Here is an 11,291-nt window from a genome sequence, read left to right on the forward strand (position 1 = left end):
ACTGGGTTAGTAGCCCACCTGTCTTCTCTTCTTGGGTGTGGAGTGGGTGGGGTACAAGGAAGGTGAGAAGGTGGTACCCTCTTCTTGATCTTGATCTCCCGGTTTCCCTTGTACTCCCTATCTGCTAGAATTCTCTGCACAGGAGGGGTGGGAGGATTCTTACACACACACACACACACACACACACGCACACGCATGCACGCGCACACGCACACGCATGCACGCACACACGCACACACACACACACACACACACACACACACACTCCCTTCATCGATGCCTCCGACTCTTCTCCATTTTGTCAGATAGGCTCTGAGAGGGACTAGGTGAGGGTCAGGCATATTAGGGGTAGACTCTCTGATCACAACCCATTCACAAAGATGAATCCCCAGTCTGTGGGTGTGTGTTGGCAGAGAGGTGGACACGTGACAAAACAGGAAGGATAAAGACTTGTATTGGCACGATTGCTTTTTAAAAATCCTGACATTCTGAGAAGGCTTTATTTTCTGTTTTGAGCGAAAGACACTCCTTCTTGCCATTTACAGAGCAATTCTGCAGGGGGGCTTCGCTGCAGGACTAAAACAATCCCAAAGAGGAGGGCACAACGGGCCCTTCTGTCTTTGGCGGGATCCAGATGAAGTTTCTTTTGTTACTGCTGCGCTCCCCTCCTGTGGGCTCTACCCGCTGTGGGGAGGAGGGGAGTTTGGTGGAGCGAACATTAAATATTAGGAAACCGGAAAGCAAAGAGCAAAGGAAACCTAGATTGCAGTCCGACCTTCTGAGGTTTGCGGTCCAGGAACGATGAAGGGAGACTGCCACCTATGGGCCAGGTTCCGGAGCAGCCCGCACGTGGGGTTAGGCCAGCCGCCATCTCTCGGTAGAAGGGGGTCTTCGTGGCACAGTTAGTCACTGGCTCATCCCTGAAGAAAAAAACGTTCATTCGTGACAAATGCGCATTTTCCCGAGTTAAGGAACATTCTTTTCCTGCAAGGGTATGATCTTATGAGCTGAGTTCTGTGTATGAAGAAAATAATAGAACAGACACCTCTGGGCCCACCATCAAATTGAGCGGATGTTCACATCATTTGGCTGCTAGGTGCCCCAGCAGATGCCACTCCAGCACACCACCTAAAATTTTATGGCTGCTTAATAAAAATGAATCAGGGTAATGAATCAGAGATAAACATCATCTTGCTCTGCATCCTAGTAGACAAGCAACAGGATAAATAATGATCGGGCAGACATCAAACACTTTACAGAGGATGCGTGTGAGGGAGGGGAGGGAGGAAAGAGTGGAACCCGGCCCAAAGGGGAAAGATAAAGTAAAATAGAACCAGGGAGGGGCCTCACATAATGGTATTGGTAATAGGGTAAGAACTGAAGAATATAATTGAATCAAGTCTACTCCCAAAGAGAAAAAGAAAATTCACAGGATTTGAGCTTATGTAAGAGGAAGGGTCTATTGTGTCATAATGGTACCATTGATACTTGAGATCTATGCGTTTGTGAATAGTAAATTCTATTATTCCCATTGTGTTCCATTATAAAATCAGATCTACCACACAATATCTACACAAGATTGGATTTTGAGTGACTAAGCAAGCCCAACTCCTGTTGCAGGAAAGGAGTGGTGTAGGTGTGTATGTGTGCGTTTCTTTGTCCATGCAAGTTTGTGTATGGGTGTGTATGTGTATATAAATGTGTTTGTTTGAATATGAAAGTATGTGTGTGCACATGTTTAGTGGAGGAACTTAGGAAGGATCACGGCTCTGTAACTCCAAGCCAAAGGGAGTTTAAAGGCCCTCTGTGGATCATTGTAGCTCCTAGAAGAAAGGTTGACCCACCCAGGAGAGGAGCACCCCCCACCCCCCGGAAAAGCTAAGTCCAGGCCCTGGGCATGGGTCAGAGGTAGAGCTAAGCTATAGAATCTTCTCTAGAAGTCAGCAGGTAAAAGTTGGAGTGCCAAGCTGTATTTCTGGTGGATGTCTAAGGAAACACAAGATTTCCCAGTGCAAACCAGGCTGGGTGCCGGAGAACAATCTGGAATCTTCAGGAGAAGACCGGAGCTAGGCCAGAGTCATTCTCTTAGACCCGCTGATTGAGGGTTATTATTCTTGATGCCTTAGTGAAGAGGACCTAGCCATTGATTCTACAACCCACCAAATGTCTTTAGGGTTCTTTGTACATAATAGTGCTCATCAGTGGCTCAACTCTAAAGAAAAATCCTCTTACCTTTTGTGTATAAATTCAAGGACCTCTCTAGGTGTTACAGTATCAGAATACCTGAAATAGGAGGCTCCTCTCTCCCCACCTCAGAAGCGTGAATAATAACCAGCAAGATTTGGGTATCTTTAATGAATTTGTAAATAATATGTACTATTATTTTTACTTATTTTAAATTTTATACAAATGATATCACATATAAATACTTACTTTGCCTCTTTTTGGCTTATCACTATAGATTTTGGGTTTATCCATGCAAATGACATAGAACTAGTTCACTCATATTAGCTGCCGTGCAGTATGGCATTGTATAAATAATGTACATTTTATTTCCCCATTTTACCCAGGAAGGTCAGGTAGCTTATTTCCACCTTTTTAGCTCTTGCATGGAGTGCTGAAAAGAATGTTCTTTTCTTTGTATCTCCTTGGGCCCATGTATCTCTCAGGAACTTCTACATACATAAAAGTGGAGTCATTGTTCAGAGGTTATACATTAACTTTACCAGGCATTGCCAGATTGCTCTCTATAGCAGTTATATAATTTTACACTCCCACTAGCAGCAGATGAAAGTTTTTATTTCTCTGTTCTCACCAGCTGGTATTGTTGGTAATATCAGTGTTAAACATTTCCCCCCACTCTAATAGTTGTGAAATAATATTGATTTGTCTCCTCGATTGCTAGTGAAGTCGAGCACATTTTCATGTGTTTCTTGATCAGTAAAGTCCTCCTCTGCTAATTGCTCCTTCACGTCCTTTGCCTTTTTGGTGTTTCATTATTTTTCTTCTTCTTGCTTATTTTTAGGAACTTACCATAGATTTTGGATACTTATCTTTGGTTGGAAATGGAGGTTGCAGATATCTTCTCTAAGTGCTTGCCTTTTTACCTCGTGATTGTTGTCAATTGTCAATGAGAGGTTTTTAAAAATCATGTAGTTCAATTTATCACTTTTCCATGATTTTTGCTTTTGTCACATATATTTTCCTACATTTTGTCTTAATGTTTATAGCTTTTCCTTAACATGTCTGAAATTTAGTTTTGCGCATGATGTGAGGTGTGAATATAATTTTCCCCTTGAGAATATTGTTAACAAATAGTCTCCATGCCATTTATTAGTCAGCCTTCCTTACTGACTGTAATGTCACCTCTGTCTTATTCCAAGTTCCTATTTATATGGCAATGTTTCTGAGTTTTCCAGAAAATCTGTCTCGTTGATCTGTTTATTCAGATACTGTTACTACAGTATTTTAATTATATTAATTTATGTATTTAATTATATTAATTTATGAAGACTTGGTATTTTTTAGGGTGAATCTTTTCTTTGTTTCAAAATTGTTTTGACTATTCTTGGCCTTTCCTTTTCTGCATGAACTTTATGATCTGCTTAACCAGGTCAGTGAAAAAAAAACTCCCCAGGGATTTTTAATAGAATGTATTAAATTTATAGTGTAAACCTAGGAGAATGCTTGCTGTTAAGACCTTGTCTTCCCATACATGAACATGTTCTATCCATTTATTCAGGCTATCCTTTATGTCCCTCAGGAAGCTTTTAGAGTTTTATCCATGAAAGTTTTCACATCTTTTGTTATATTTACATCTAGGTACCATCTAATTCTTTTATAGTATTGAATTCTTTTGACTTCAGCCTCATTCTCGAGGGACAGATGAACTGTGTATAGAATTCTAAGTTGACAGTTATTTTGTCTCAACATTCTGAATGCAATTTCTCTTACTGAGCTAAGAATTGAAGGAAAACTCCTTAACCTGAAAAAAAAAGTACCTACCAAAACTAAACAAATATTATTCTTAATGGTGAAGTGCTAAAAGCATCCCATTTAAAGTCAGGAACAAGACAAGGAAAAATATTCAAATGCAATTTCATCCTAATTACCTGGAACAGAGGATTAGAAAATGTAATTTTTTAAAAACCTACTACAGGGGCACTTGGGTGGCTCAAGTTTCTGACTCTTAGTTTCAGCTCAGGGCATCATGATCTCATGGTTCTTGAGAGTGAGCTACGGCACAGAGCCTGCTTAGGGTTCTCTCTGACCCTCCCCTGTGCATTTTCTCCCCCTACCCCTCCCTCTTTCAAAATAAAGAAATAAACATTTCTTTTTTTAATTAAAAGAATTTTTTATGTTGTATTTATTTCTGAGATGGAGAGAGAGACAGCACAAAAAGGGGAGGGTCAGAGAGAGAGGGAGACACAGAAACTGATGCAGGCTCCAGGCTCTGAGCTAGCTGTCAGCACAGAGCCTGACGCGGGGCTTGAACCCACAAACTGTGAGATCATGACCTGAGCTGAAGTCGGATGCTTAACCGACTGAGCCACCCAGGCACCCCATATAAATTAACATTTCTTTTTAAAAACCCATTACATACAGCTAGATTTATTTAAAGATTTATTTAAATTAAGTTGGAGTCTCAGCCTCTTTACTGGAATATTTAGTCCATTTGTTTATTGTGATTACACACTGTGATGAATTTATTCTTTTTTGTGTGCTTTCTGTTCACCGTGTTCTTTTTTCTCCATTTCTACTGTAGAAAGGATCTTTTTCCTTCAAGTGATTCTATTGCTATTTTTTCCTATTTACTTTTAAATTTAGCAAGCATACTGTTCTACAATGTTGTAGGTTGTTCAGTAGCCCTTGCTTTCCTTTTAAACAAAATAAGGACCTTGGAATGCTTTATCTCTAATCCTTCTTCGTCTGTTCTCACATATTACTGTTTCAGTATTTTAGTTCCATCTTTTTAAATAACTTCTGTTAGTACTTTTATTACTATTTTATACATTCAATGCTTGTTTAGATTTGACTATATACTTAACGATTTCTTTACTCTCTATTGCTTTTTTAAAATCATCTTTACTGAAATACAAGTTGACTCTTTTTTTTTTAATGTTTTTTATTTATTTCTAGGAGAGAGAGAGAGAGAGGCAGCGTGAGCAGGGGAGGGTCAGAGAGAGAGGGAGTCACAGACTGAAACAGGCTCCAGGCTCTGAGCTGGCAGTCAGCACAGAGCCCGACGCGGGGCTCGAACCCACGAACCGCGAGATCATGACCTAAGCGAAAGTCGGACGCTTAACCGACTAAGCCACCCAGGCGCCCCAATACAAGTTGACTCTTGAACAACACAGGGGTTAGGGACACCAACCCCTCACACACTCGAAAATTCACATGTAATTTTTGACTGTCCAAAACTTAACTAACACTTGTTACTATCTGTCTTTTTATTATAACCTTTTTCAGTTTATGTAAAATAGTATCTCATTGTTGTTTTGATTTGTATTTCCCTAATGACTAATGATGGTAAGCATCTTTTCATGCATTTATTGGCTGTTTGTATATTTTTCTTTGTAATTCATATCCATTGCCCATTTTTAAATTGGGTTATTTGTCTTTCTATTATTGAGTTGTAAGAGTTTTTGTATGCTCTAGATACAAACCATTTATCTGATATATAATTTACAAATATTTTTTTCCATTCTGTGGGGTTTTTTCATTACCTCAATGGTGTTCTTTGAAGAACAGTAGTTTTTAATTTTGATGAAACCCAATTTACATATATTTTCTTTTGTTGCTTGTGCTTTTGGTATCCTATCTAAGAATGTTTTGCTTAATCCAAGGTCATGAAAATATATCCCTGTTTCTTCTAGGGATTTTATAGTTTTAGCTCTAACACTTGCATCTATGATTAGTTTTGAGTTAATTTTTGTGTATAGAGTGAGGAAGAAGTACAACTTCATTCTTTTACATGTGGTTATCAAGTTACCCACTACCATTTGTTGAAAAAGATTATTCTTTCTTCATTGAATATTTTGGACCCTTGTTGAAAATCAATTGACCATAACTATAGAGTTTATTTTTGGACTACTCCATTGATCTATATGTCTATTCTTAATACAACATCACAGTATATTCATTACTGTAACTTTGTAATAAGTTTTGGATTCCAGAAGCGTGAGTTTTCCAACTTGGTTCTTCTTGTTCAGAGTGCTATTCTGAGTCTCTTGTACTTAAATATGAATTTTAATATCATCTTAATTTCTGCACAAAAATTCAGGTGGGATTTTGATACCATTGTATTGAATCTATAGGTGAATGCAGGAGTATTGCCATCTTGACAATAGTAACTCTTCCAATCCATTAACATGGGATATCTTTCCATTTATTTAGGAATTCTTTAATTTCCTTTCAAAATGCCTTTAGTTTTCAGAGTACAAGTTTTGTACTTTTATAATTTTTGGACTTTTATTACATTTATTTCTAAGTATTTTATTCTTTTTGATACTAGTATAAATAGAATTGTTTTCTTAATTTTATTTTTAGATTGTTCACTGCTAATTTATTGCTTATTAAATCCTTTTGTCATGGGTTCATTTTTCCTATTCTCTGAAGTATATCTTTATGTAGTTCTTTCATATAGGACCTGTGAGTGGAAAATTCTCTTAGTCCTTGTTTGAGAATATCTTTATTTTTGGGTCTCTGGGTGGCTTAAATGGTTAAGCCTCTGACTTTGGCTCAGGTCACGATCTCACGGTTCATGGGCTTGAGCCCCGCATTGGGTTCTGTGCTGACAGCTCAGGGCCTGGAGCCTGCTTTGGATTCTGTGTCTCCATCTCTCTGTGCCCATCCCTGGCTCACAGTTTGTCTCTCTTCTTCTCTCAGAAATGAGTCAATGTTAAAAAAAAATTAAAAAACTAAAAAATAAATAAAAAGAAAATGTTCTTATTTCATTCTCATTCTTGAATGATAATTTAAGTGGGTATAGAATTCTAGGTCACCAGTTCTTAAGATATTTTCCTATTTTATTTTGGCCTCAGTTTTTGCTGCTAAAGTGTCAACACTCTGTCTAATTGTTATTCCTTTGCAGACAATGTGCTTTTTTACAGGCTGTTTTTACATTTTTCTAAGGTTTATGTTTTTAAATCTTTCTAAGTTTATTTATATATTTGAGAAAGAGAGAGAGAGTGAGTGAGCGAGCAGGGGAGGGGCAGAGAGAGATAATCCCAAGCATTTCTTGTGCTGTTGGCACAGAGCTCTAAGGTTTATATTTGAGGTTCCACAGTTCCACCAGATATACCTAAGTAAGGTTTATTTTTTAAAATTTTATTTAAAGTTTATTTCTTTTAAGACACAGAGAGAGAACAAGTGGGGGAGGGGCAGAGAGAGGGGCGGGGTGGGGCAGGGAGAATCCCAAGCAGGCTCCACACTGTCACCACAGAGCCCAATGCAGGGCTCAAACTCACAAACTGAGATCATGACCTGAGCCAAAACAAGAGCTGGACACTTAACCAACTGAGCCACCCGGGAGCCCCTCATCTCTTCCTAAAACTCCTCTAAATATTATACTCTTCCATTTTATTCTTGCATTGCCTTTATTTTTGTCATTAAAAAATCTCATTCTGGGGGCGCCTGGGTGGCTTAGTCGGTTAAGCGTCCGACTTTCGCTTAGGTCATGATCTCGCGGTTCGTAGNGGGGCACCTGGGTGGCTCACTCTGTTAACGTCAGCTCAGTTCATGATCTTCCGGTTCATGAGTTCAATCCTCTTGCCAGACTCTGTGCTGACAGCTCAGAGCCAGGAGCCTGCATCAGATTCTGTGTCTCCCTCTCTCTCTGCCCCTCCCTCCTCGTGTTCTAGCTCTCAAAAATAAATAAAGGTTAAATTTTTTAAATAAAATAAAATAAAAATAAAGAATGGTTCTACAGTGGCTACAATTTTTTTAATATAAATATTTGTTAATTATCAGATCTATATTAGGAGAATATCTCTGAAAATGGTCGGGGGGAACCACATATTTTATACTTTTAGCTGTTGAACTTGACAGATTGGTAGAATGCTAAAGAGCATACGTATACTTTGGGGTCAGCTGGACTTGGGTTTCAATGCCTCTTTTGCCATTAACCAATTATGGGACTTGGACAATTTATTTTAACTTCACCAAGTCTCTCTGAATCTTAATTTCAACATCCGTAAAATGAGCCCGTCAGCATCAACATGAGAAGCCAATGATAAGGTATGTACAAGGAGCCTTGTGCAAAGTCTGGCTAATGGTGAGTGCTTCATAAAGGGTTATTACTATTTCTTGCATGAGAATCTTAATCAGGACTGCTGCCATTATGTGGGTTATCCCCATTTAGTATTGGAGATCATCTCATTACTCATGTCCCATCATAACCCCTTTGCTGTAACTCTGATCTCCCTAAAATACACAGATTAATAATTAATCTAGGTGAGGGGTAGAATAATTGCTTGTGGGAATGTCTGTGGTAAGTGATATTTCACACACTTTCCTCCTGTAGCAGTCCCCTTAGATAGCTATCGAAGGCCCAGAATAAAATATTGTGGGGTCCTTTCTTGCAGCAGATAGTGTCATGCAAAGTCTATATGGGAGGCACACGCTATGAGCAAGACCTCTAGGACTCCTAAATGATAAATGCTTAGAAAATTGATTCCACCAAAATGGAACTGTTATAAACACGCTTTCTTTGTAATTTTTCAAACTAATATATTTAATTCTGTCTGGCAGCGTCCTCTAAATTGAATTCACATTAGATAGATGAATGCATTGGAAGAATATAATATATTGATGCAAGAATCACTCTGCCTTTGGCGGCGGCACCCAGTATCTCCAGAAGCTGAGGCTGCCTCCTGCTTGGGGTGTGGTGGCAGATATTGCCTTTCTAGGTGGCTCTCATGAATTCTTTTTCTAGTGATAATTATGATAGGAAATGGGATTTTTCCTGTTAGCACATTTTAGTGACTGACATCCTTATATGTGTAGTGTATTCAGGTCTTCTCATGGATGCGATTCTTGATTGTATACCACCAAAAGGAGAATAAATCCCATCTTTATTAAACAAGATCAATTAGCCTATTATCTGCAACTCCCTATTGCACATGTCTTGTTACCTAGAGCCATTGGCAAAACAGTGATCCTATTGTTAATATTACTAAGGTATCTAAGGTGGGGAAACTTTAAATAACTTAGTGATATTAATAATTATAAAAGTAAACACTTACGGTCTCTGTGTGTCTGATATTATGCTAAGTATATATATTAATACATATCTATATGTATATAATAAATATTAAATGTAGTCTTCATAATATCACTGTGAGGGAGGTACTATTATTAGCCCCATTTTATAGATGAGGAAAGTGAAGCACTCAAGTCAAGTGCTTGAAGTTAAGTGCTCAAAGTTGCACAATGAGGCAGTGGTGAAGCTGGATCCACCAGGAAAGTTGTCTTACCTTTTCCATGTGGATGTAGGGAGACTCAACAGTGCAGAGGGCTGTCCTCTCCATGCTCAGTGATTCCTGAAGCCACTGCCATGCTTCTACCTATGAGTCCAGTGTGTAATACCTCTAGATATATTGTTCCAAAAGCTGAAATTCAGAAATTTTAGCTCTGCATGATTTCAATTTTGTACTTAACCTTACCTTACACTTAACAACTCCACTGGCACTTAGGCAATCGCTCTTTTCCCCCCCTCCTTCCTTCCTTCCTTCCTTCCTTCCTTCCTTCCTTCCTTCCTTCCTTCCTTCCTTCCTTCTTCCCTTCCAATCCCTTCCCTTCCCTTCCCTTCCCTTCCCTTCCCTTCCCTTCTTCCTTCCTCTCTTCCTCCTTACTTTTCCTTTCTTCATGTTTGCTGAGTGCTTATAGATAAAAAGAAGAAAGAGGAGGAGGAGAAGGCAAAGAATCCTTTTCATTTGGGAAGCTTGCATTGTAGGTCAGGAGACAGGCTGCATAAATGTGAAACAACTAGAGAATGACATAACAGTGTTTGGTCACAAGCTCAGACAGGTAGCCCAGACAGGACCATTCTAACATCTCCAGCCTCTTCCTCATGCAAGTTTGGTCTATAGCCTCGCCTGTCTCTGGTGGTGTTAACGCACCATGTCTGTGCTCTGTCACCTTCCCAGCCCCATCGCCTTGACTCTGCCAGAGTCTTCCCTCCTTTGTTGCTTGGACCTCATAGGGCCTTCGTGATAGAGCAGAGGCCAAAGTATCCTGACCAAGGTGGTATTGTAAATTTCAAACCACTTGAGGCAAAATGGAATTCTACCTCCTAAGTGACAGAAGGTACAACAAGAGCCTTAATTGCGACTTGATTTTGGCTCAGGTCATGATCTCGGGGCTATGAGATTGAGCCCCATGTTGGGCTCAGTGTAGAGTGCAGAATTCATTCTCTCTCTCTCTTTCTCTCTCTGCTCCTCCCCCACTTGTGCTCTCTTTCTCTTTCACACAAAATAAATAAACTTTTTTTAAAAATTTAAAAAAACAAAGAGCATTAAATTGGTTTTTGCACACAGACTAATTTGCATGTATCTTTAGAAGGATCTGGAAACATTGGGCCATAAGGGAGCATTTAAAAAAGACCTCTTTATTTAAAAAAATTTTTAATGTTTATTTATTTTTTGAGAGAGAGCGAGAGAGAGCACAAATGGGGAAGGGGCAGAGAGAGAGAGAGAGAGAGAGAATCTGAAGCAGGCTCTAAGCTCTGAGTTGTTAGCATGGAGCCCAATGTGGGGGCTTGGACTTTTGAACCGCAAGATCATGACCTGAGCTGAAGTCAGATGCTTAACCAACCAACTGAACCACCCAGGCACTCCCAAAAAGACCTCTTTAAATTCTGATACAGCATATAAAATAAAAAGATTTCTGTTCTTATCCTCTGTTCTAGTTTGTATTTCATCAGTTGGGGCCGACAAAACAAAATACCATAGACTGTGTGTCTAAACAGAAATTTATTTTTCTGTTTCAAACAGAGAAGGAGGCAAACCATAAGAGCCTCTTAAATACAGAGAACAAAATGAGTGTTGATGGTGGGGGGAGAAAGGAGAAAATGGATGATGGGCATTGAGGAGGGCACTTGTTGGGATGAGCACTGGGTGTTGTATATAAGCCATGAATCACTGAAATCTAATTCCCGAAGTCAAGAACATATTGTTTACATTGTATGTTAGCTAAATTGACAATAACTTATATTTAAAAAAATTTATTTCTCACAGTTCTGGAGGCTGGAAGTCTGAGATTGGGATGCCAGCTTGGTTGGGTTCTAGTGA

General features: G+C 39.2%; 1 long non-coding RNA gene across 1 annotated transcript; it reads right to left on the reverse strand.

The window, feature by feature from the left end:
- Positions 1 to 491: 491 nt before the first annotated feature.
- Positions 492 to 9,939, reverse strand: LOC144244716 (uncharacterized). The gene is made up of 3 exons (XR_013339034.1): positions 9,855 to 9,939; positions 9,477 to 9,611; positions 492 to 920 (listed from the first exon to the last, which is right to left on the reverse strand). It is a non-coding gene; the product is annotated as an uncharacterized LOC144244716 (long non-coding RNA).
- Positions 9,940 to 11,291: the final 1,352 nt, after the last annotated feature.

This window comes from Crocuta crocuta, unplaced genomic scaffold (genome assembly GCF_008692635.1).
Source record: "Crocuta crocuta isolate KB4526 unplaced genomic scaffold, BGI_CrCroc_1.0 scaffold147, whole genome shotgun sequence".
NCBI lineage: Eukaryota > Metazoa > Chordata > Mammalia > Carnivora > Hyaenidae > Crocuta > Crocuta crocuta.